This window comes from Lathyrus oleraceus, chromosome 5, assembly GCF_024323335.1.
Source record: "Lathyrus oleraceus cultivar Zhongwan6 chromosome 5, CAAS_Psat_ZW6_1.0, whole genome shotgun sequence".
Classification (NCBI taxonomy): domain Eukaryota; kingdom Viridiplantae; phylum Streptophyta; class Magnoliopsida; order Fabales; family Fabaceae; genus Lathyrus; species Lathyrus oleraceus.
The window spans coordinates 345,387,616-345,413,053 of NC_066583.1; positions in this window are offsets into that span (position 1 = coordinate 345,387,616).

Consider the following 25,438-nt stretch of genomic DNA (forward strand, 5'->3'; position numbering starts at 1 on the left):
TGGTGACTTGGTTCTGTTGGTGACTTTGTTCAGACAGTGTTTTCAGTTGACCTTAAGTTGGATTTGGGTTCTGATTTTGACTGAAGCTTCGACCTAGTGATCAGGATTGCACAACCAGCCAGTCCAGTCTACATCATTTGCATCATAGCATATTTATTTTTCAAAAGATACGCAATCAAAAAAAAAAGAAGAAAAAAAAGAAGAAAAAAAAGAAGAAAAAAAAAAGAAGAAAAGAAAAAAAACTAATCTCTGCATGCATATCATTTCTCAGGTACATTCCAGAGTTTGATTCGCCGATAGAGATGGCAACAGTCCCAGAGCCAAAGCGGAAGACTTGTTCCTACAGTCTCCATCGTGAGCCGTTGACTTCACTGATCGAGTTGGGTAGCCTCGTGACAGATGATCGTCTGAAGAGTTTTGTTGGGCAGTATGGAGATATCTTGACAGTGCTGAAGACAGTAGTTGATACAGTGCCTCTGCAGACATTACTACAATTCTACGACCCAAAGCTCAAATGCTTCACATTCCAAGATTATCAGCTAGCACCTACTCTCGAGGAGTACTCTATTCTGATGAATGTCCCGGTTCAGCATCAGACTCCCTTCTTGGACGTCCCAGAGGAGGTTGACTTCAGATTGATTGCCAGAGCTCTACGAATGAGTGTCAAGGAAGTTGGTGAGAATTGGAAGCCCTGTGGGGAAGTAGTGGGTCTGCCATTGAAGTTTCTGTTGAGAGTAGCCAGAGATGAAGCAGAAAAGGGAAATTGGGAAGTTTTTCACACACAGCTTGCCGCCTTGATATATGGAATCATCCTATTTCCCAGTATGCCAAATTTTGTTGATCATGCTGCCATCAGCATTTTTATCAGAGGGAATCCAGTCCCAACCCTTCTAGCTGATACTTACTATGCCATCCACAGTAGGCATGGTAAGGGTGGAGCCATCAGGTGCTGCTTACCTCTCCTGTTCAGATGGTTTATGTCACTCCTGCCAGTCAGTGGACCCTTTGTGGATACCCAGAGCACTCTTAAGTGGACTCAGAGGGTCATGTCACTCACCTCCTACGACATCAGATGGCAGTCATACCGGATGGATGTGAAAGATGTTATCATGAGTTGTGGTGAATTCCGGAATGTGCCACTCGTGGGGACCAAGGGTTGCATCAATTACAACCCAGTTCTTTCTCTTCGCCAGCTAGGGTTTGTCATGAGTAGAAGGCCACTTGAAGCTGAGATAGTGGAGAGTGTGTATTTTGAGAAGAAGAATGATCCTGCTAGGTTGGAGCAGATTGGAAGAGCCTGGAGATCTGTTGGAGTGAAGGATGGATCTGTCTTAGGGAAGAAGTTTGCCATTGCAATGCCCGATTACACCGATTGGGTAAAGAAGAGAGTGGAAACTTTGCTGCTACCCTACGATAGGATGGAGCCGTTGCAGGAGCAACCACCTTTGGTTCTTGCTGATAGTGTGCCTGCTGAGCACTATAAGCAAGCTCTGATGGAGAGTCGTCGTTTGAGGGAGAAGGAGCAGGACACCCAGATGGAGTTGTACAAAGCTAAAGCTGATAGGTTGCACATGGCCCATCAACTCAGGGAAGTACAAGGAGAAGATGCTAGCAGAGCAAGGAGTAAGAAGAGATCATATGAGGAGATGGAAAGCATGTTAGATACAGAGCATAGGGAGTGCCTGAGGCTACAGAGAGCAGAAGTCAATTATCAGAAGAAGATCAGAGACTTGGAGAAGCAACTCAAAGACAAAGACACTCAATTGAAGAAAGAGATGGAGTTGAGACAGACATCAGAGGATTATCTTGGAGGAGAAGTCTTGGAGCTTAGAAGACAGTTGAAGGAGAAGATCACTCCTCTACCAGAGTGTTCAGAATGCACACTGTTGATAGACCAGTGCCATTACCTGAAGACTCTCATTCCGGAGGACCGTCTGTCTTAGATTGTATCTTTGATGCATTTGTTGAGAATCACCTCCAGGCTTGTTGGATGGGATTCATTTGCTTGTACTCCGTCTTTGGATCTTGTTGTTGAGAATCACCTCCAGGCTTGTTGGATAGGGATTCATTTCTTTGTACTCTGTTTATGCGAATATTCTGTTGACTTGGTTGTATGACCTTTTTTACCCTTATGTATAGATAAGTTTGTCAGTATTTCCCTGTTGGTCTCATTTTCCTTGTATCCTGTTGTTCTCTTGTTGCTGCAGGTTGCCATCTTCTGAGGATGGGTCAGGCTCTTTGAATGCCTAAGAAATGAGCATATCATGTGCATCATACGCATCATTAAACATCATACTCATCTCATTTGCATAACAGGTGTTCTTGTGCCGTCTTCTTACTGTGGGTTCCTGTGTTCAGGCAGGATAGCTGATCAAAGACCGCACCGCTACTCAACGAGGCTCAACCATCAGCGCAACATGGATCAAGTACAAGCCGAGTTAGCTGAGATGAGGGCCAACATGGCACAGTTCATTCACATGATGCAAGGGGTTGCGCAAGGTCAAGAAGAACTCCGAGCACTGGTCCAGAGGCAAGAAGCTACGTTGCCACCGCCCAACCAGCCTCTGCAAGAAGGAAACCCAGTTCCTGACGTTCCTGCTGCTGCTATTCCCGTCAATAACTATGTTGTGGGTGAAGAGTTGAGGGGTATCCGAGTTGACGGTCAACCTATTGTTCCTGATGCTGCTAATGCCAGAGTCATACATGCTCCGGCCCGTAACAGAATTCTGATTGTTGACAGACAAGAGGATATGTTTACCTTACTCAGTGAAGACGAAGATATTTTGGGCAGAAATGATGCGAGAGATCGTAAAGTTGAGGCCCTTGCTGAGAAGATCAGGGCTATGGAATGTCAAAACTCCCTCGGTTTTGATGTTACAAATATGGGATTGGTTGAAGGACTGAGAATCCCGCACAAATTCAAGGCACCGTCATTCGACAAATACAACGGTACCTCCTGCCCTCGCACCCATGTGCAGGCATACTATAGAAAGATATCCGCATACACTGATGATGAGAAGATGTGGATGTATTTCTTCCAAGACAGCCTATCTGGGGCGTCTTTGGACTGGTATATGGAGTTGAAGCGGGATTCCATTAGATGCTGGAGAGATCTGGGTGAGGCGTTCCTCAGACAGTATAAGCACAACATGGACATGGCTCCAACCAGGACTCAGCTGCAGAGTCTATGTCAGAAGAATAACGAAAGTTTTAAAGAGTACGCCCAGAGATGGCGCGAGCTGGCTGCAAGAGTTCAGCCCCCTATGCTGGAAAGGGAGTTGACAGACATGTTTATCAGCACTCTGCAAGGTGTGTATATGGACCGGATGGGAAGCTGACCGTTCGGAAGTTTTTCTGACGTCGTCATCTGTGGCGAGAGAACAGAAAGTTTGATCAAAGCTGGGAGGATTCATGATACAGGTTCTTCGTCGTCCTCGAAGAAACCCTTCTCTGGGGCACCTCGCCGTAGAGAAGGAGAGACCAATGCTGTACAACACAGAGGGGGTGTGTACAGAGCAAGTGCAAATCGAGATCAGTACCGTCCAGTGGCTGCAGTGACTATTCCTGCACCTCAACCTCGTCCGCAACAACAGAGAGTTCAACAACAACCGCAACAACAACAACAACAGCAACGTCCTTTTCAGCCAAGGCAGAGGTTGCAGGCTGATAGAAGATTTGACCCACTGCCGATGTCTTACGCAGAATTACTGCCTGAACTACTCCGGTTAGGGTTTGTAGAGCTGCGTACAATGGCTACTCCAACAGTGCTGCCTCCGGGTTATGATGCAAATGTCCGTTGTGATTTTCACTCTGGGGCACCAGGCCACCATACTGAAAGATGCCGGGCTTTGCAACATAAAGTTCAAGACTTGATCGATGCTAAGGCGATCAATTTTGCTCCGGTGCCGAATGTAGTAAACAATCCTATGCCTCAGCATGGTGGGCATAGGGTTAACAATATTGAAGGAGGAGAGGCTGAAGATTTGATTGACAATGTGGAAGATGTTCAGACTTCTTTGTTGGTAGTCAAGGGCCGTCTGCTGAAGGGGGGTGTTGACCCGGGTTGTAAGGAAGACTGTGTGGGTTGTTCAGAAGCTACCAATGGGTGTGACCAGTTGAAGGCTGGTGTTCAGAAATTAATTGATGAAGGCTGTCTCCAGTTCAGCCGGGCCGTTAAAGGTAATGGGTCAGTGTCTACTGTTACCATTTATTTCAAGTCGTCTGAAGGACGAGGACGAGGGACTGTCAGTACCTCAGCAACAAACAATACTCCGGTTACCATTCCAGCTCCGGTAACCATCAGTGCACCAACTACTATTGTTGCGCCTGGCAAAAGGCAAGTTGAAAATAGTAGGGCTGTTCCGTGGAGGTATGACAACGCATATCGCAATGATAGAAGGGCTGGTAATCAGATTAGGCCAGCTAGTCAAGCGCCAGTGACAATCAGTGCTCCAGTGAAAACTCCTGCTGTTGCAAGTCCAGTGGTGGACAATGTTGGAGGGCCAGGAGGTTTCACCAGGAGTGGACGACTGTTTGCTCCTCAGCCTTTGAGGGACGCTAATGCTGAGGCATCTGCCAGGGCTAAGGGCAAACAAGCTGTGGTTGACGAGGAACCGGCTCAGAAGGAGGCTGAGGGTTCTTTTGAAAAGGACGTTGAGGAGTTTATGAAAATTATCAAGAAGAGTGACTACAAGATTGTAGATCAACTCAACCAGACTCCGTCTAAAATTTCAATACTCTCTTTGCTGATGTGCTCTGAGGCACATCGGGACGCTTTGTTGAAGATGCTGAACATGGCGTACGTCCCGCAAGAGATATCCGTCAACCAGTTGGAGGGAGTACTAGCCAACGTGAGTACCAGGCACGGTGTAGGTTTCACTGACCTAGACTTAACGCCTGAGGGACGTAATCATAACAAAGCCTTGCACATCACTATGGAGTGCAAGGGTGCTGTTTTGTCTCACGTGTTGGTGGACACCGGGTCGTCCCTGAATGTCCTACCCAAGCAGATTCTGAAGAAGATCGATGTCGAGGGAGTTGTGCTCACTCCCAGTGATCTTATAGTTCGTGCTTTCGACGGATCCAAACGGTCTGTGTTTGGTGAAGTCACCTTGCCGGTAAAGATAGGTCCGGAAGTTTTCGACATCGTCTTCTATGTGATGGACATTCAGCCTGCTTATAGCTGTTTGTTGGGGCGTCCATGGATACACGCCGCTGGGGCAGTCTCGTCGACTCTCCACCAAAAGCTCAAGTATGTCTGGAACGGTCAGATCGTGACCGTGTGTGGCGAAGAAGAGATTCTGGCAAGTCATCTCTCCTCATTCAAGTATGTTGAGGTAGATGGCGAGATCCACGAAACCCTGTGCCAGGCATTTGAGACCGTGGCGCTCGAAGGGGTAGCTTGTGCTGAGCAGAGGAAGCCAGGTGCTTCGATTACATCATACAAGCAGGCCAAAGAGGTGGTTGACTCTGGCAAAGCTGAAGGCTGGGGCAAGATGGTTGACTTGCCAGTTAAGGAAGACAAATTCGGCATTGGTTACGAGCCTCTCCAAGCAGAGCGTACAAGCAGGTCCGAGTACCTTTACCAGCGCCGGGCTGATGAACCATGGAGATGTCTTTGCTACTGATGGTGAAGACAGTGATTGTGATTTGGATGTCTGGGTCCGCCTTTGTGCACCTGGGGAGTCTATCAACAACTGGACAGCCGAAGAAGTGGTCCAAGTTACTCTACTGACAGAGTAATTTTCCTTTGTTTTTTTCATTTTGCATGAAAACCCTACGTTCTGCCCAAGGCGTAGTGGTTCATTGTAGGGCCACGTCATGTTTAAAAATGATTATCATAAATAAAGGACGTTTTGCAATCAAATTTTGAGATCTTTGTCTTTCTATTTTCTGTTTTTCACTTTTTCAAAACAATAAAAAATGGCAATGTTTTTTGTTTTTTGTGACTTTATTGAAATCTTTTTCTAAAAACAAAACATTAAACATGCAACAGTGATATTTTGGCATCCACTGTGAACGACTCTGTTATGGCTCAGTATGATTTCGACAATCCCATCTACCAAGCTGAAGAGGAGAGTGAGGAAGACTGTGAACTCCCTGCAGAATTGGTTAGATTGCTGAAGCAAGAGGAAAGGGTCATCCAACCTCATCAGGAGGAGTTGGAAACTATTAATCTGGGTACTGAGGACGCCAGAAGAGAGATCAAGATCGGGGCTGCTTTAGAAGACTCTGTCAAGAGGAGGCTAATAGAGATGCTGAGAGAATATGTGGAAATATTCGCCTGGACATATCAAGACATGCCTGGGCTGGATACAGACATTGTGGTGCATCGGTTACCTCTCAGAGAAGAGTGTCCGTCGGTCAAGCAGAAGCTTCGCAGAACAAGTCCTGATATGGCTGTCAAGATCAAGGAAGAGGTTCAGAAGCAGTGGGATGCAGGCTTTTTGGCTGTTACCAGTTACCCGCCGTGGGTCGCCAACATTGTTCCCGTGCCAAAGAAGGATGGCAAAGTCAGGATGTGTGTCGATTACCGGGATCTGAACAGGGCGAGTCCGAAAGATGATTTCCCATTACCTCACATTGATGTATTGGTGGATAATACGGCTCAATCCTCGGTGTTCTCTTTCATGGACGGTTTCTCAGGCTATAATCAGATCAAGATGGCGCCAGAGGACATGGAAAAGACGACATTCATTACACCTTGGGGCACGTTCTGCTACAAAGTGATGCCATTTGGGCTGAAGAATGCCGGTGCTACCTATCAGAGGGCAATGACGACTCTCTTTCATGACATGATGCACAAAGAAATTGAAGTGTACGTGGATGATATGATTGCGAAGTCGCAGACGGAAGAGGAGCACCTGGTTAACTTGCAGAAGTTGTTTGACAGGTTGGTCAAGTTCAAACTGAGGCTGAATCCGAACAAATGCACGTTTGGGGTGAGATCCGGGAAGCTCTTAGGCTTCATTGTCAGTGAGAAAGGGATTGAGGTAGATCCAGCTAAGGTCAAAGCTATTCAAGAGATGCCTGAACCGAAGACGGAAAAGCAAGTCCGTGGGTTTTTAGGGAGGTTGAACTACATTGCAAGGTTCATATCTCATCTAACTGCCACATGTGAACCAATTTTCAAGCTACTCAGAAAGAATCAGGCGATCAAATGGAATGATGACTGTCAGAAAGCTTTTGACAAAATCAAAGAATATCTACAGAAACCTCCAATCTTGATACCTCCAGTTCCAGGGAGACCACTGATAATGTACCTATCAGTCACCGAGACTTCGATGGGGTGTGTATTGGGGCAGCATGACGAGTCTGGTCGAAAAGAGCATGCCATATACTACCTAAGCAAAAAGTTTACCGACTGTGAAACAAGATATTCACTGCTCGAGAAAACTTGCTGTGCTTTGGCCTGGGCTGCTCGCCGACTAAGGCAGTATATGTTGAACCATACTACTCTGTTGATTTCTAAGATGGATCCAGTGAAATACATCTTTGAGAAGCCGGCCCTCACCGGACGTGTTGCCCGTTGGCAGATGATCTTAACAGAGTATGACATTCAGTACACGTCTCAAAAGGCCATCAAAGGTAGTATTCTGTCAGACTATCTTGCCGAACAACCAATCGATGATTATCAGCCAATGATGTTTGAATTCCCTGATGAAGACATCATGTACCTAAAAATGAAAGATTGTGAAGAGCCACCTGTCGAGGAAGGACCGGATCCTGATGACAAGTGGACACTGATGTTTGATGGGGCTGTGAATATGAACGGTAATGGTGTTGGTGCAGTGTTGATCAATCCCAAAGGTGCTCATATACCTTTTTCTGCCAGATTGACTTTCGACGTCACCAACAATGAAGCTGAGTATGAGGCTTGTATCATGGGGATAGAAGAAGCCATTGATCTGAGGATCAAAACACTTGACATTTTTGGAGATTCAGCTCTGGTGATCAATCAGGTCAATGGAGATTGGAATACAAACCAGCCGCATTTGATTCCATATAGAGATTACACCAGAAGAATACTGACGTTCTTCAAGAAGGTTAAATTGTATCATGTCCCCCGGGACGAGAATCAGATGGCTGATGCTTTGGCTACTTTATCGTCCATGATAAAGGTTCATTGGTGGAATCATGTGCCACATGTTGCAGTGAATCGACTCGAGAGGCCTGCGTATGTGTTTGCAGCCGAGTCTGTTGTTGCTATTGACGAGAAGCCGTGGTATTATGACATCAAGAACTTCCTCAAGACTCAAGAATATCCTGAGGGGGCGTCGAAGAATGATAAGAAGACCCTGAGAAGGCTAGCTGGAAGCTTTTACTTGAATCAGGATGATGTGCTGTACAAGAGAAACTTTGACATGGTCTTGCTCAGATGCGTGGATAGGCACGAAGCAGACATGTTAATGCAAGAAGTGCACGAGGGTTCGTTTGGTACCCACGCTGGTGGTCATGCAATGTCAAAGAAATTGCTGAGAGCCGGATATTACTGGATGACTATGGAATCCGATTGCTTCAAATACGCTCGGAAGTGCCATAAGTGTCAAATCTATGCTGATAAAGTGCATGTACCACCAAGCCCGTTGAATGTCATGAACTCGCCTTGGCCGTTCGCCATGTGGGGCATTGACATGATTGGGAAGATTGAGCCAACTGCTTCGAATGGACATCGCTTCATCTTAGTTGCGATCGATTACTTCACCAAATGGGTAGAAGCAGCCTCTTTCGCTAGTGTCACCAAACAAGTGGTTGCCCGGTTCATCAAGAAAGAAATCATCTGTCGTTATGGAGTCCCTGAGAGAATCATCACTGACAATGGTTCAAATCTCAACAACAAAATGATGAAAGAGCTATGCAGAGATTTCAAGATCGAACATCACAATTCTTCTCCTTACAGACCGAAGATGAATGGTGATGTAGAGGCAGCTAACAAGAACATCAAGAAGATTGTGCAGAAGATGGTCGTAACGTACAGGGATTGGCATGAAATGCTGCCTTTCGCTTTGCATGGGTACCGTACCTCAGTACGTACGTCGACCGGGGCAACCCCCTACTCCCTCGTGTATGGTATGGAAGCAGTCCTACCAGTTGAAGTGGAGATCCCTTCTCTGAGGGTATTATTAGATGTCAAGCTAGACGAAGCCGAGTGGATTCGTACAAGGTTTAATGAGTTAAGCCTTATCGAAGAAAGACGTTTAGCAGCTGTATGCCACGGGCAGTTATATCAGAGAAGGATGAAGCGAGCCTTTGATCAGAAAGTGCGTCCTCGGACATTTCAAACTGGTGACCTGGTTTTGAAGAGGATCCTTCCTCCCGGTACAGATAACAGGGGCAAGTGGACTCCTAATTATGAAGGTCCATATGTTGTGAAGAAGGTCTTCTCCGGTGGAGCCTTGATGCTTGCAACTATGGATGGTGAAGATTTTCCGTCCCCTGTTAACTCAGATGTAGTCAAAAAATACTTCGCATAAATAGACCCGCTGGACAAAAAGAATAAAAGAGTCCAGGCAAAAATGGGCATCCCGGCGAACCAAAAAACAGAAAGAAAAGGTTCGGGCAAAAGTTAGGGATAAAATGAAAAAATTGTACACCCGGTAAGTCGAAAACCCGCAAGGGCGGCTTAGGCAAAAATGGGTATCCCGGTGGATTGAAAACCCGAAAGGGCGATCCAGCCAAAAGAGGGATTAAAGCGAAGACTACAGTCTGAGTTATCTGTATTTCATCATGCTTCGTCAGCTGCCATCTCGAAAGATGCGATCGGTCCAGTCAGTCTTCTCAGAAAGCAAGGAGTTGGGAGGAAACTGATGATCTATGAGTTATAACAGAGTTGGGAAACAGTGAATGCCGTGTTCACATTGCCATTAGGATAGTTTATTTTCCTTTTGTGCGCAATTACCTCTTTCTAGGAATTGCTTCCCAATGTATTTTCCTTTTCAGGCACATTTTCAATCAATAAAAGTCGTTATTCAGATAAATTGCTCTCTTGTTTTTACTTTTACTGTTTTGTTTGCAAAAACGTCCGAATTTTTGATAAACATTGCATCTAAAAACATGAAGGCTCAACAATAACGTGCAGAAAAGATTAAAACATTTGAAAATCATTCTGAATGTTGAGGACACTTGAGCGTATCTTGTCCATTAACCCCCTGGGGCATCTGTTATCCCGTGGTGCAGGTTGTCACCTGGGCATTCTTCCAGCAGTTCTTTCCCCAGACAGAATCATTCTCCTAACTATGGTTTGTTTAAGCCTTCCCCAGTGAAGCAGTTATCTCTCCAGCAGAGTTCATCCTGCCAGTGGATTGGACGAATGGCCTTAGCAGATTGATATTCGCATCCCCAGCTGAGTTGATTTCTACTTGTGGATATTGTGGGTCGTCCCCGGCGGAGTAACAGTTATTCCCCAAAGCATAGTCTACTTTATCTGAGGTTTGTATGAGCCTTATCCCCAGAGAGTTGCCTGGTTTAGCTTCCCCAGCGGAGCTTTTTATTTCCCCAAGCGGAATTTTTGTGGATTGATTGGGCTATCCCCAGTAGTTTACCTTTGTTACTCCCCAGCGAGTTGCCTTGTCTTCCCCTAGTGGATTTGTATGGATGGTGCCCCGGCAGTTACCTTGTCTTCCCCAGTGGAATTGTATTGAAGGTTTCTCAGCACAGTCGTCCTGTGTATTCTCCCCCGCAGAGTTCTCATCATATTGCATTGCATATAGTAATCATTGCATCCTCGAAACTGCGTAGCATTTCCATTCCATATGGAGCATTACGCCATAGAAAAATTCAAACATATGCATTCATGTGTTCGAAACCACATCAGACTCTATCCCCGGCAGAGGTGGATCATCTTGTTCAACGTCAGCACAGCAAATCAGCTATAGTTGCTACAGACAGCATTTCAGATTTGATTATCCCCACAGAGGTTTATTTCCTCACCCGATGGTGACGGAAAGTTTGTTTCTCCCCAGTGAGATCCCCAGCAAGTGATCAGCCTTGCCTTGACATATTCCCAGACCTTGTTCTTGTGATACCAGTAAGTGTCATGTCAGCACCCACGTGTGTTTCTTTTTTTTGGTGTCGGTAAACACCATTGTTTCGGTGTCGGTAAACATCGAGTCCCACCCAGTCATCGGTAAATGTCTGGTCATTTTTTGGTGTCGGTAAACACCATTGTTTCGGTGTCGGTAAACATCGAGTCTCACCCAGTCATCGGTAAATGTCTGGTCATTTTTTGATGCCGGTAAACATCATCTTTCGATGTCGGTAAACATCGAGTCTTTCCCTCAGTCATCGGTAAATGTCTGATAATTCTCTAGCTAGAAATCCCCAGTAGAGTCATCTGTAAATGTCCTATCTGGTTCCCAGTTGCGAATATTTGTTTGTTCCTCCCAATAAATTTCCCATCCCCAGTCATCGGTAAATGTCTGGTCATTTCTTTTGATGTCGGTAAACATCATCTTTCGATGTCGGTAAACATCGAGTCTCATCCCAGTCAGCGGTAAATGTCTGGTCATTCTTTGTTCTCTTGTTAATAAAGTCAAGATCCCCAGAAGTCGTCGGTAAACGTCTTGTCTGGTCCCACTACAAAGATTTTGTTCCTCCCCAAGCGGAGATGCCATCGGTAAATGGCCCAGTTTTCTTCGATATCGGTAAATATCGAATTCCCAGTTGCAGCAGCCATCGGTAAATGGTCTTGCTAGAGTTGACATCGGTAAATGTCAAGTTTTTTTGAAGCCACCATCGGTAAATGGTCTTGCTTCCTTTCTACATCAAATTGTTTCCCAGCAGCTATCGGTAAATGGTCTTGTTGAAGTTGATATCGGTAAATATCAAGTTTTAACCATCGGTAAATGGTTTCCTTTTTCCAGAAGTTCGTTTCCCAGCAGCCATCGGTAAATGGTCTTGCTGAAGTTGATATCGGTAAATATCAAGGTCCCAGTTTTAACCATCGGTAAATGGTTTTGTTTTTCAGAAGTTTGTTTTCCCAGCAGTCATCGGTAAATGGTCTCGCTGAAGTTGATATCGATAAACATCAAGTTTCCAGTTTCCAACCATCGGTAAATGGTTTCGCTCGTCTGAAGTTGTCTCGCAGTTGTCATCGGTAAATGACATGGTTCTTCTTGTATTATAACCAGTCGGTGCAAATTTCTACGGTTCTTTTGTATTCAATCCCTGTTTACCCTGAAAGTCTGACAGTCATTGCTATCATCCGTTCGGGTTCCCAGCTGATTGAATAGGGGCAGCTGTAGCACCTCAAATTTGCACCTATCATTGTACATACATTTTCATATTAGGTCATAGCATATCATGGTCCACTGCATAGCATTGCATTGCCCCAGTTGCCTCAAGTGCAAGCCAAGCAAGAAATTAGGTCAAACTGATCAGGAGATCAGTCAACCAAGCAAGCAAGGGTGTTTCTCAAGGAGCCAAGGCCCTAGGGTTGGTCCAACATGTTCACATGACTTGGAGGTCCATTTGAAGTGTTTTGGTCAAAGATTGGAGGCTCAGAGGTCATCAGTCCAGGCACAGTCAGTCAGAAACCCTAGAAAAGTCAAACTTGGTCAACTGTGGTTGATTTTGTGGTTTTGATGGATGGATTTGGTTTGAGAGAGTTTATTCATGTCCCAATAGGCCTCATATATCATGGCAATCAACATCATTGAAGAATTTGAAGCCAAACAGAAAATTTCCAAAAATAGAAACTGGACCTGTAATTTTAACTGCCAAAAATGGAAACTTCTTGATCCCAAACTTACATCATGATACAAGCTTCAAATGAATTTTTGCCCAACATGAAAGTTGAAGATCTTGTTCTCCCATTTCCAAAAAGTCCAAGAACTCTCAATTTCCATGTATGGTTGTCAAGATATGATCAAATCATTTTCACAAATTCTTGAACTTCAAAAGGCCATATCTCTCAAACCATTTGGCCAAAATTGGTGAGGTTTTTTCCAATAAACCACATTTAACCTCCTCTTTCCAAAAAAGTAAATTTCATGTGCCAAAACATTGCCAATCAAAATGGCACTTTTGGACCTAGCATGTTTGAATTTCAAGTGAGGTGCAATTTTGACTTTTTGAAATAAGTAATTTCCATTCAAGTGACCAATTGGAATTAGTTCAGAACATCATTTCTGACTTGCCAAAGGCCCAAATCGAGCAGCATTCTACCACATACCTCCCATATGCACCAAATTGGCAACTTAGCAATTGGCTTCATTAAACAAAAACTTGATTAGCATTGCATTAAGAGATGTTAAACAGACCATATATAACATATTTTCTGTCATTGTGAACCCTAGCTGCAGCCATCAAACACTCAGAAATCCATTCATTCCCTAAAACCTCATTTTGATCATTTTCCAAAATCTGCAAAAATACTCCAAAGAACCCGACCTGGCTAGTGTTGTTTCATCATCCAAACAACATTTTGGACTCTTTTCAACCATCATCCTCCAACTGGAAGCTCACTTTCTAGCACTGTTTTCAAAGAATCCATCCATGGCAGATTGAGATTCGAGCAAGAATAAGCTACATTGAGCCGAAGCATCTTCACTATTCATCATTGGAAGCACAAATCTTCATCTGTTCGAGCTTATACTGGCCAAATAGCAACTGAGTTCCAACTTTCTTCAAAAACAAGTAAGAACTCGATCCCTCCATTTCTCAAATCCATGCTATGCTTAGTGTAGATCTCTTCATGCTGAGCTTCATGGTGCTTTTATTTTCGAAAATGGTTGGATATTCATGAAGTTACACTGAAATGAAGTTTGATGTCGTTTTTGATTCTTGCTCGATTCATGATGTATACTATGTTTTATTGAAAATCATTGCTGGATTCATGTTATTGGTTATTTGCTGAGCATTTGTGTGTATTCAATTTTGGATTTCTGGAAAAATTCTTGAAAACTCGATTTGGAGGTGATGACTGTTGTTGCTGTTCCAAAACCCTAGCTCCTGTTGCATTGCCCAGGAAATTTGAATTCTCACGTACGCATGCTACTGTTCCACATGCCAGCCAATAGAAACATTTTATTTTGTGCCCCAAAACGACACCGTTCCGTTTAATGAACTCCATATTTACAGCTTTGCCATCCGGTTCATTAATAATTCAAATTAATTCATTTAAATTCTTATTTTATTTCACTTTGGTTACTCATCTTGCAAAATTCATAATTCATTCATTTTAATTCCAAATTTCATGGGAATTTTTGCATCATCTTCATCATGAGCTCTACTTTTTTATCATATTTTTTCCAGATTTTTATGATCATCGAATTTTAAATGGCATTAGGGTTTGTAGAATGTGACCAAATATTGTACATCTTGCCAAATCTCTTGTGAAATTGTGATGCATTATCCATTTGATCTGAAATTTTTTGTGCTTAATCTACACTCATTCATGTTTATTTTGATGTAAAGATAATGAATTTATCTTATGTGGTTTGAGAGTTGTGAATTTTGAAGTAGGGTGTGACAACTTGTGTCACACCATTAATGTGCAACTTGCTGATTTTTGTATCCATGCTTCTTGACCTCTAAATGAACTGATTTTTTGCATGAACCTACTCTTGTATGTCTAGTTCACTTGTGATTTTTCTTGGAATTAATTATGCCATTTCCTAATTGTTTGAGATTTTCTCCCCTGTTTGACCAAAATGTGGACTTATTGTGATGCATGTTGCCATTTCATTTGTGAAATCCTCATACTTTATTAGATGGACATGAAATTTTGCATGAGATAACTAGACATCCTCATCTTTGCCATGGTTTTAGTCCCATTCATTTATCATACACCATCTCTGATATATGATTTTTCTAAGTTGATGCATGTTTGGTTGACTTCCTTAAGCATGTTCAAAATTGCTTTGACTTTCTGATTTTCATTGACTGCCTTCCACTTGTCCAAATAAGATGAAATTTGACATGCTTACCATGCTAGGTGTTAGGATTGATCATGATTTATTTAGGGATTTTTGGAAATGTTTGAGTTGACTTTTGATGCAAGTCTTTCTGTTGACTTCTATGAGCTCTCACTTGCCATGCTTTGACTTCTTTTGCCTATGAATTGATGATGATGCATGATATGAACATGAACCCAATTGGAATTGTTTCTTGATGGATTAAACATGATTTTGAATGCTTTCCCTTTGCTGTTTTGACTTTTTCATTCTCTTTTGACCCTAGGCTTGCCCTAGTGGTCCTGTTACTCACTTTTGAGCTTGTGTTTTCAGGTTGACCAACAAAATGACCAATGAGGCCAATTATCTTTGATTGAGTTTGCTTGAATATCATTGTTTAACCTTGTTTGTTTTGTAGGTGACTTGGCTCACATGCCTAAGTCTTGTGCCTTGCACATACACATGCTTCTGATTAGCTGTTAATGTCTGTCTCCTTTTGCTTTGATTTGAGTTGCATACTAACATCTGCTTGACTATTTCAGGTGCTTTTAGTTGCTTAGTTCCTTGTGAACTTTTTGCTTTGCTTTGCTTGTATAAGCAATTTGCATTGAGGTATATCCCTTAATCTTCATGTAGTCTGGAAGACCTGGCCTGTTACTTGGCCAGGCAACTGTCTGAAGTCCTCCTTAAGAGGCAATGTTTGTGTATGTTTAATTTGTCCTTGTACAGAGTCAAAGACCTCCTAAGTGAAGAGGCAATTGGCAGAACCAAGGGATAAGCAACCTATCCCCTGCTATTCAGTGTGTCTTCTATTTTGCTCACACCACCGTGTTGATGCATTGCAGATAAAAACCCAAGATCTTGTACAATTGTACAGTTGAGTCAGCATCAAATGTGTAGAAGGGTTCCCACTTTCTGAACCCACACATTCTTGTCAAATGCTCTCCCTGGCCAGGGATAGAAGCAATGAGGCACACCCCTCATCTCCTTTCATCTGCTTCACCTTAGCCCCTCAATGGCAAGGTTAAGAGCAATATTCACCCCATTCCAGAGGTTTGTTTGTTGAGGTTGATGTGACCCCTCGGCTAAAACCTAACCCATGTTTGAGCCCCCTTGTTGGTGTGTTTACTTTATGCTGTATGTGTTTGTGTGTGCTTATGTGGTGTGATCATATCCCCTAGGTTTGTTAGACTCCGCGTAGTCTCGTTTGCATGTCAATTAAGGTAGCACGGTTCCTTCGTATAGGACTTCCTTTCTTGCTTGAGCTTTCTTAAAACACAAACAAACATTATCCCCTCTTAAGGATACGTTAACTCCTTCTACTACAGGTGAGTAAGTCTCCAAAGGTCGAGCATCAGGTAGATTGTGCAGTGACGTTGTCCACCTAAAAAACACAAACCAACAGTAATAGTTTAGCCGAACTACGGCAACTCTGATTCTCATATTCAGATGAGATACGTAGGCACGAGATGCGATGTCTTGTCGAGTTTGACTAACCACTAACATCTTATTCTTTTCTCTCACCCCTGTTGTGATTGAGATATCCCCTTTCTCTTGCCCTAGTTGCAATCGAGATCCTTCTTTTTCCCGTGTCAGTTGGCTAGAAACCTTAACTTAGGGTTGATTTGCATGATAACATCTAGGCTCGAGTCGTAGTCTCCCTAGAGTTGTGTCTCCCTCTGCTATCTGGGTAGGCTAGATCCTTATCCCTGCGTAGGGGAACTACATCGCCCTGATCTTCATACCGGATGAAGTATGTAGGCAGAAGATTGAGCTGATCTCTCCGGGCGCCTTTTCTTTTCTTTTGTGTGTGTTGTTTGACAGTTATAGGCTCGAGTCCCCGACTCCCTATTAACTTGTTGTGTTGTTGTGTGTTTGGAAGCCGATGTAAGTCCATCGAGTGGCATTTGGGTTCCAGTGTGTGTGTTTAGGTTCGGATGCTGATGTAAGTCCAGTGATTGACATTCGGGTTCCACGTTTGCCTGTGTGTGTCTTGTTTGTTTGTGTGCGTGTCAGCCGAGCTACGAATGCTCTGATTCTCCTTCGTCCAAAGGAGATACGTATGCATAGGATGCGACATCCTAGCGAGCATGTGTCGTTTCCCCAGTCCGAACTACTTCGACTCTGATGTCTATGCCTGATAGACTAAGTAGGCCCAGGATGCTGTGTCCTGCCGAGTCAGTTTCAGTCAGTCTCTTTTGTCTCTTTCAGCCAATGTGTGTGTGTTTGAGCAGTGTTTTAGCAACCATTATTCCTTCCTTTTGTGCGTGGATCCCGTAGAGTACTACGGATGCGTAGGGGTGCTAATACCTTCCCTTCGCATAACCGACTCCCGAACCCATCCTCTTTGGTCGCGAGACCACGTCTTTCCTAGGTTTACTCTGAGCGTTTCCTTTCCCTCTTTTGGGATAAATAACGCACGGTGGCGGCTCTGTTGTTTCTTTCTTTCCCGCCGGTTTTTCGCGTAATGCGACAAGTGGAATACACTATTATCACCATGAGAATAACTTTGACACTTTGCATTACTTTCTATATAGTATTCTCATAGCGGGTCAATCCGGTATAAATATTACTCCTAATATTCATACCTATGTTTAAGACTTGATAACTCTTTATCCATGATCCATGAGATGTGATCATCAGTCTACAAACATAATAGTCTTAATGCTTTAATGTTATCCCACTTCACACTAAAGCTCGACTACGGATACTTTAGGAATAGTGTCCTTATGTTTAATGTGTTCTCATGATTAAGTCACACTTAATACAATAAACGGACTATCTATTCTAGGGACTTTATTAATCAACCATAATAAAGAAAATGCCTTTAAATAATTCGATACAAGTACCAAAAGTATTGGCCTCTAGGGCTTACACCAACAGATACAACTCCTAAGAACTTAGGCATCTTCCAACTAGGGTCTTGAGGAATCCCAAATCCAAAAGTCAACCAAGAAAAGCACCTGAGTACCAACTATCCCTGGATAGGGTCTCAAACCAAGCATCAAGCTCCTCAAGCAACATCTCAAACCATGGGCCCACAATTAGGATTTGAATCCCTTGATGAATACCATAATGGAACTTTGTTGAATTCAAGATTCAAAGATCAAGCCACTAGCGTTTTGCATCCCTTATGAATAGATGAATCACCAGGCCAAACCTCTAGGGTTTCATCCATGACAAAACCCTAGCTATGCAAATTAGGAACCTTGAATCCACCATGATCAACTACTAGGTATGGATGAATGTTTGATGCATATGAATGAAACATTGAGTGTATGCAAATAATTCTCAAGTTAGGGTTGAATGAAAAGATGAAAAGGGGAGGGCAAATTTTAGGGTACAACAACGACGTATACTTTTTTTTTCATCATTGCTAATTTTTTTATATAAACCCACCTCATTCACATTTAACACAACGCTCACACTACTCCCACACTTTTTCTCTTTCAAACCGCCAACCTTTTTCTTTACAATTGTTCATCTACTTCAACTTTATTCAATGGCTAAGAACCAACAACAACAATAACCTTTTCAATCTGTTGTCGATGAAAACCACTCAGTTATGGTATGGATTCTTGAAACCACTCTCAACATTCCGGTCTAAGAACTGATGGTTCTCAATGAAACCATAGTATATTTCAAGAACCTAAAGGATAATGGTTTTGACCTAACGGGAACTCTGGAATTCTAAGGTTGTAATGTGTTCTTTGAGAGACTGACATGTATAGTCTATCCAGTTCTTGATAAGGAATTCAAGATTCATGTTGTTGCTGAAAAGGACACAATCACTTCCTACATCATGAACATGAAGATTGTGGTTACGGAAAAATCAATCGCAGATTGGATTTCTCAATGTTTGAAGGAAAAAGGTGTATAACATCAAATATGATGCTCACAGAGACGCCAAGGTAGCATCAACTATCTTCAAGGAAGGAACAAAGTTTGATGATTGGAAGGGTCCAAGTGCTAAAGATTTGACTGATACTTTGAGGGTATGGTTCAAGATCATCCTGGGATGCATTCATCAGAGACCCAACACCAACTCTTCTAATTATGTCAACACCACTAAGAAGTTTATGTTATTCTTTCTGGAGAAAGACATCAAGATGACTCTTCCAGCAATTTTATTTAGGTTTCTCAGGGATTCAATAAGAGAAACTAGAACTGGAAATTCTTCCAAAAATGGGAAGTTTATTCCTTATGGAAGATTAATTTCAGACATTCTGGTGGTGAATGGTCTTGTTGAACACCTTATGGTAAGTGGACTAACTGTTGAGTTAGTCAAGGATGCTGGGAAAGTATTATGGAGAAAGAATATGAAAAGCATGGGTCTTATTTCCAAAGTTGTTAAGCCAGATTACCTTCCTACCAAGGAAGTTATTTGTGGAACAAGGACTCTGGTTGTTGATTTCCCAATCTTCGCTAAGATTTATCCTCCAAATGTTATGGCATACTACCTTACTAGCTGCATTAAAGATGGAGTTGATCCATTGGTTGATGCATTCAACCTTCTAGGAACTTACCCAGATGCCTATGGGAAGAGAAAGAAGAGCAGCAAGAAGAAATATGCTCAGGGAGAAGGAACTTCTGAACCGCAGAAGAAGAAAAAGGTTTCAATATTTTTGGATGAAGATGATGTGCCTCTTAGTGAGTGTCAGAAAGCTATGATTCTGAAGGATACTCCTGGTGTTGGCCAACAGTCATCCAAGGCCTCCGGTGCACCCATCCCTGGTAAGTCTCCTATGGCGAATAACTCTTTTAGTTTCTGATACTAATGTTTCTGAAAGTGTCTTAACAACATCACCACCTTCACCTTCATCTCTTAACACCTTCTCAATTCCAAATCCAATAATTTTATCTCAACACCAACAACAAAAACCACAAACACCACCTCATACACCAATTCTATCTTCATCCATTCCACCATGATCTCTAAATGTTTCTTCTCCCTAATCAATTAATCCAAATGAGCCACCCAGAAAATCTCCTTCGAGAGATTTTGGTGACCAAGAGTCTGAGGGCGCTCCCAAAGGCTTGTTCAACTTTAAACCATATCACATTGTGTCTGATTATGATGATGAACAATATTCAGACCTTCCATATCTTGTTATTTCCAATGTTTATGGCCCTGACTTTCACCCTACTATCATTGATGTTTCTATCAAATATCCCAGTCAACCAAAACCTAAAAAACCCAATGGTGGTAAGATTCTGAAGAAATTTAAATCAGATTCAAAAAGTTGTCTTCACACTGCTATGTGGACTAGTGTTTTATCCACTAACCCATCAGAAAGTGATGCGGTATGGGAAGAATATAGGATATGGGTTAACTCCAAAATTTCTAAGTTGAAGAACTTTGGATACAAAGTTTCTGAAAGGAATACCTATTCAAGGTTTGAACCTACAATGAAAGCCTTACAGTTATAGCATGCTCCATTATGTATTCATGTTCCTGAAATTAAGGAAGTAGCAAAGGAGATTGAGGAAGATTCTAGACATCCAGATTTTGTCATGGAAGATACTTCTACTCAATTAGACAAAGGAAAGTAAGTCGTGTCTGAAGATCAATAGCAAGCTCAAAATAGTGAGCCAAAACAACAAATTGTTGTTTTTGAGAATGAAAATGCTACTAGAACTTCTTTTGGGGTAATTCCTGAAGTGATTCTGAAGACTCTCGCTGAGATGAAGGAAGAAAGTGCTATTGTCAGACAACACTTGGATAGGCAGGATCTTCTGTTCGAAATGATTCTCTCCAAATTACCGCCTCCTCCTCCACCATAGAACCCTAACCCTTGGTTTTCAAAATTTCTTCACTTTTGTGTTATTTTTGTCTAAATCTTTTTGTATTTGTTTTGCAAACTTTTGGACTGTTGTGCCTTCTGGCATTTGGTATCAATAAAATCATGTTGTTTCCTTATTTTATTTTGTCTATGTCTTTTTGATCGATGAAAAATGGGGAGAAACGTAATTGATTTTGATATACCTATGTTCGTGAATCAGAACCCAAACATTTTCAATTTTTTCTCCTAACAACTACTTCAAAGAATGGTTTGTTAATTATTTTTTAGGGAAAATCAAGAAGATCAGAAGCTCTTGAAGTTTTTCAGATCAAAACTTAAGTTACCAGTTTCTGAAGAAATGGTTTACTTTCTGAGTTTGAAGTTTTAACTTCACCGTTTGAGAAAGACTTCCAACCAGACATAACCAGGCATCAAGTTCTGAGGAATTGTGAATTCTATGTTAACCAGAATTGATTCAACCAAGTTTTAAGGTTTTAACCAGGTTTTGAAGCTCTTTAAAAAGAGTTTGTAACCAAACTTTAAAGCTCTTTCAAAAAGAACCATGCTCTGAAGCTCTTTCAAAAAGAGTTCAACCAAGTTTCTGAAGTGAAGTTCATCAGAGTGTTGACTTTGACAACCAGTGTTCTAGATAAGTTAGAGCAACTTTTAAATAAAAGCCAAATTCTGATAGAAGATCATTTTGATTCTGAAAAAAGGTTAATCACAAGAGTGTTCTTTCATTCTGATTTTATCATTTTAGGATTGTACATCTCAGAGGAAACTTTGTGCTTCTGTATAATGTATCTTCCTGTGATAACCCTGTACAAAATTGTTCATCAAAATACATGGTTTTGTCATCATCAAAAAGGGGGAGATTGTTAGAACAAGATTTGGTTATGCATTTGTACCTTTGAGTTTTGATGATAACAATGCATTATTTGTGTGAGAATAATTTTGATACTCTAATTGTTTGTTATTATGTAGCTTTATCATCCAGTTCTGATTCTGACTTTATGACGTGCAACGTCACCACTTTCTGAACATTTATTCTGAATTCCTCTTCTGCGTTGAATCGCTCGTGAGAAGTTCTGAAAGATGCTATGTTGTTGCTGCAATGTTCTTTCTATTTCTGCGTTGATTCACTATTAAGAAGTTTTGAAAGACGCTATGTTGCTGCTGCAATATTCTTTTTGCTTCTGCGTTGATTCACTCCTGAGAAGTTCTGGAAATATGCTATGTTGTTGCTGCAATGATCTATCCGCTTCTGCTTTTGGATGTGACTCTATGATCAAGCTTCTGAAGTTTTGTTACTTAGATGAAGACTCTGAATATCCCAAGCTAGACGCTGACGTAGTCAAGGTTATGACTGAAGATTTTGATTTCAGCTTTGTGTTTCTTCTTTTCATGCTTCATCAACTTTTCATCAGAAACTAATGAATTTAATGATAATATCAAGTTGATACGTGATCAAATAGTACAATGTACAAATCAGAAATATTCCTTCCACTATCTGAAAATATGGGTGAAAGACAATACTATTCTTCAAACCTGTCACTAATCCGTCAGTGGACAACTGCTTTTTAGTATCCCGGATTTTCCCTTCAACGGTTTATTTCTTATGCTATATAAGTAGGACTTGGAGACTTGAAGAAAGATAATGCAATAATTTATAAGACTGTTTTCTATGTGAAAAAGCTCTCTACTTTGTGCTTAATTTTCTTTAAGTGTTTGTATTTCATTTGTGTAAAATCTGCTTGTGTAGAAGCAACTTGTAACACAAAAAGTTATATTCAAACTTTTTTGTTTGATTCCCTTAAGGAGACTAGATTATAGTCGGATCCTTGAGAAGGCAAAGAAATTTTTTCTTTATGTTTTCCTTAAGGAGACTTAGTTGTAGTCAGATCCTTGAGAAGACAAAGAAAGTTGTTCTTTGTGATTTTTGTAATCTGTTTAGTTATAGTCGATTAAGTCCTGGTGTATAAGGAGAAATTACCTTGGCGGGTGGACTAGAGTAGCTTTGATTTCAACCGAACCAGGATAAAAATCCTTGTGTCTTTCTCTCTGTGTTCTCTTGACAATGTGGAGTTTTTGAATTGCTAAAAAAATTTGTTTTTAAAACTCAATTAACCCCACCCCACCCCCCTCTTGTGCTTTTTCACACCTTCAGTAAATTTTTTTAATAATTAGAAGAAATCAAATAATGTATGCTAACACTCATATTCAAACGCTTCTCGTTGAGGACAATAGATGTGTAGGGTGTTTCCCCACGCATAACTGACTCTCGAACAAGAATTTGATTGCGACGACCATATTTTTGTTCTTTTATGGTTTTATCTATTTTTTTCCATTTAAAAAATAAACTTCGATGCAACTATGTTATATTTAGAACGTTCTTACACTCATGTTTTTTTCGCGCTGCTATAGTAAGTAACTCCAATGTGAATTTATGTTGAAATGTTATAACATGAGATGTATTAAGAGTAGTAAATAATGAGAAAGACTACCTCTAAGAGGGTCAACATTTCGGTCAGATGTTTTGGAGGGTCCATGTAGGTGTAGCGGGATCTGTATTGAGAAGACTAAGAGCTACATTGAGTGAGAGTAAAAGTTTTTCCATCAATTAATGTAGATTGGGTCATTGTTTTGACGGTATCAAGTAAGATGATTAATACAAAATATTAGTTATGAATCTTAACATGCAAGGATAAGATGTCATCATAGAAATAAGTACTTTATATGGACTAACGCATCAATGAATTCTTGATTTTTTTTATTTAAATCAACTTTGTTGAGATGGTCAAATCATATTGTCTTGAAAGCTAAATAATGTAAGGTGATTCATAAAAGATGATAGAGGACGTATTTGGTGGAAAAAAATACCCTGTGGTTCCTTGATTTTAACATGTTTTAGAATAACTACGTAAGGAAATTAAGGATCATGCATGTTAAAATTGGTTATAAAATCAGCAACAAAATTGTCTGAAGGAGTACATGTTATGTTTTTCATACTATAACAACAAAGAAGTGTAGGTAAAGATCAACATGATTTGAAAAAAAACAGTTATAAAAACTTGTTTGATAAAACAAAAAGTTTCATATATTACTCTGCATCAACTAAGGCGAAGGTGGTAGGAAACTTCTTAGGACCAGATTTCGATCTCAGAGGGCGAAGTTCATGAACTTCTCGAATGATGTCTGAGAATATATGAATAGTTAATGATGGTTAAAGTATTTTGATAAGGAAATATGTATTATGAAATTCATATTTAAGTGAGGGGATTTACCAAGTAAGAGGTTAGGTCGGTATTTCCCTAAATTGATTTCAACAAAGCTTTTAAAGTTAACTTTATACAGTGGAATATCAGGAAATTTTTTTGGAGTTCTTTTGAGTCATTTTTACAGTGGAATATACAGTGTAACATGTCAGATATCTTAAATATGAACAACAAGATTCTGAAGTTCTTTTGAGTCATTGATGTCTCTGATATTATCAACATCCATTGACATTGTAAGTTTTTTTATCATGAAGAAATGGTTAATATATATATTTGAACATAACATTTGTTAATATATTTCAGTATTATGTTAATCAGTTGTCTGTTTTGACATTGATATTGACGTGTATTTGTTTCATGCTTGATGGGAAAAACAAAACTGTAAAAATGCAAGCTTTTTAAAAAATGAGATAGAAATGTGTAAACTGTGTTTTCTTAAACTAAGATGAAACAAAAATTGAGAAAGCAAAGAGAATAAAGTGCAGAATATCAAAAATAACCCATTTTCTTCTTTGAAAGCAGGACAAAAGAGAGAAAAAAGTGTGAAAATGCTTGCTTTATAACAAAATAAATTTCTTTATTCATTGAAAGCATGTTGGATATTTTTTTAAAGTAAACACAAAAATTTCCAAAAAAGTAAACATGCAATCTTTTAAAACATGGGTATATTCATCAAAATAAGAACAGACATGCAAAAACTCAAAATTCTGAAGTTGGTTTTAATTTGATTTTTGTAAAAAATGATGAAAATAATGTGACATGCAAAAATGAAAAGGATGCTAAAAGTTGATAAAAAAAAGTGTAAACCTAGAAGATGAGAGTATTAGTACCTGAAAAACAATCGCATTCAAATACAATGAAAAAATGAAGAAAGTAAAGGGTTTTTTGTAAACCCTAAATGAACAGAGTATAATAACGAAGCTTGAAGTATGGTTTTAAATAAGAGGGTCACCTTGAACGAAAATTTTGTACGTATTTGAAGAAGAACAAAGTTAGGAATACAAAGACGAGAGTAAGATAATCTTAAAAACAAAACCTTTAAGGTTAGTAAGAACAAAAATAAGGTATTGCATTGTTGATAAACCGTAACCATAACATGCAATCATATAATAAGAAGAAAAAGAAACACCGAGCAAAGGAGTTACAAAGAAAGGAAAAAGGGAAGAGAGTTGATAGTGGGTATTATCAATGATTGCACTCAGTGGAGAGGAAAGACCATAGGAGAGAGAGAGATGTTAAGAATGAAGGGTTGATGTAAATCTAAAAGTGTTGAGAAAGATGGTAGAAATATTTTGGTAAAGATAAAAAGAAAACTTTTTAGAAATAAAAGACTGGAAAAAACGAAGGAAAAAAATGAATAGGTGTTGGGATTTAAGCAATGGATATAAGCAATCGATACTATCAATGCATTTTGTTATTATAGATATATAGATAGACATCATAATTTATTTCATATGTTTATTGCTATATTTTAATCCTTTTAAAA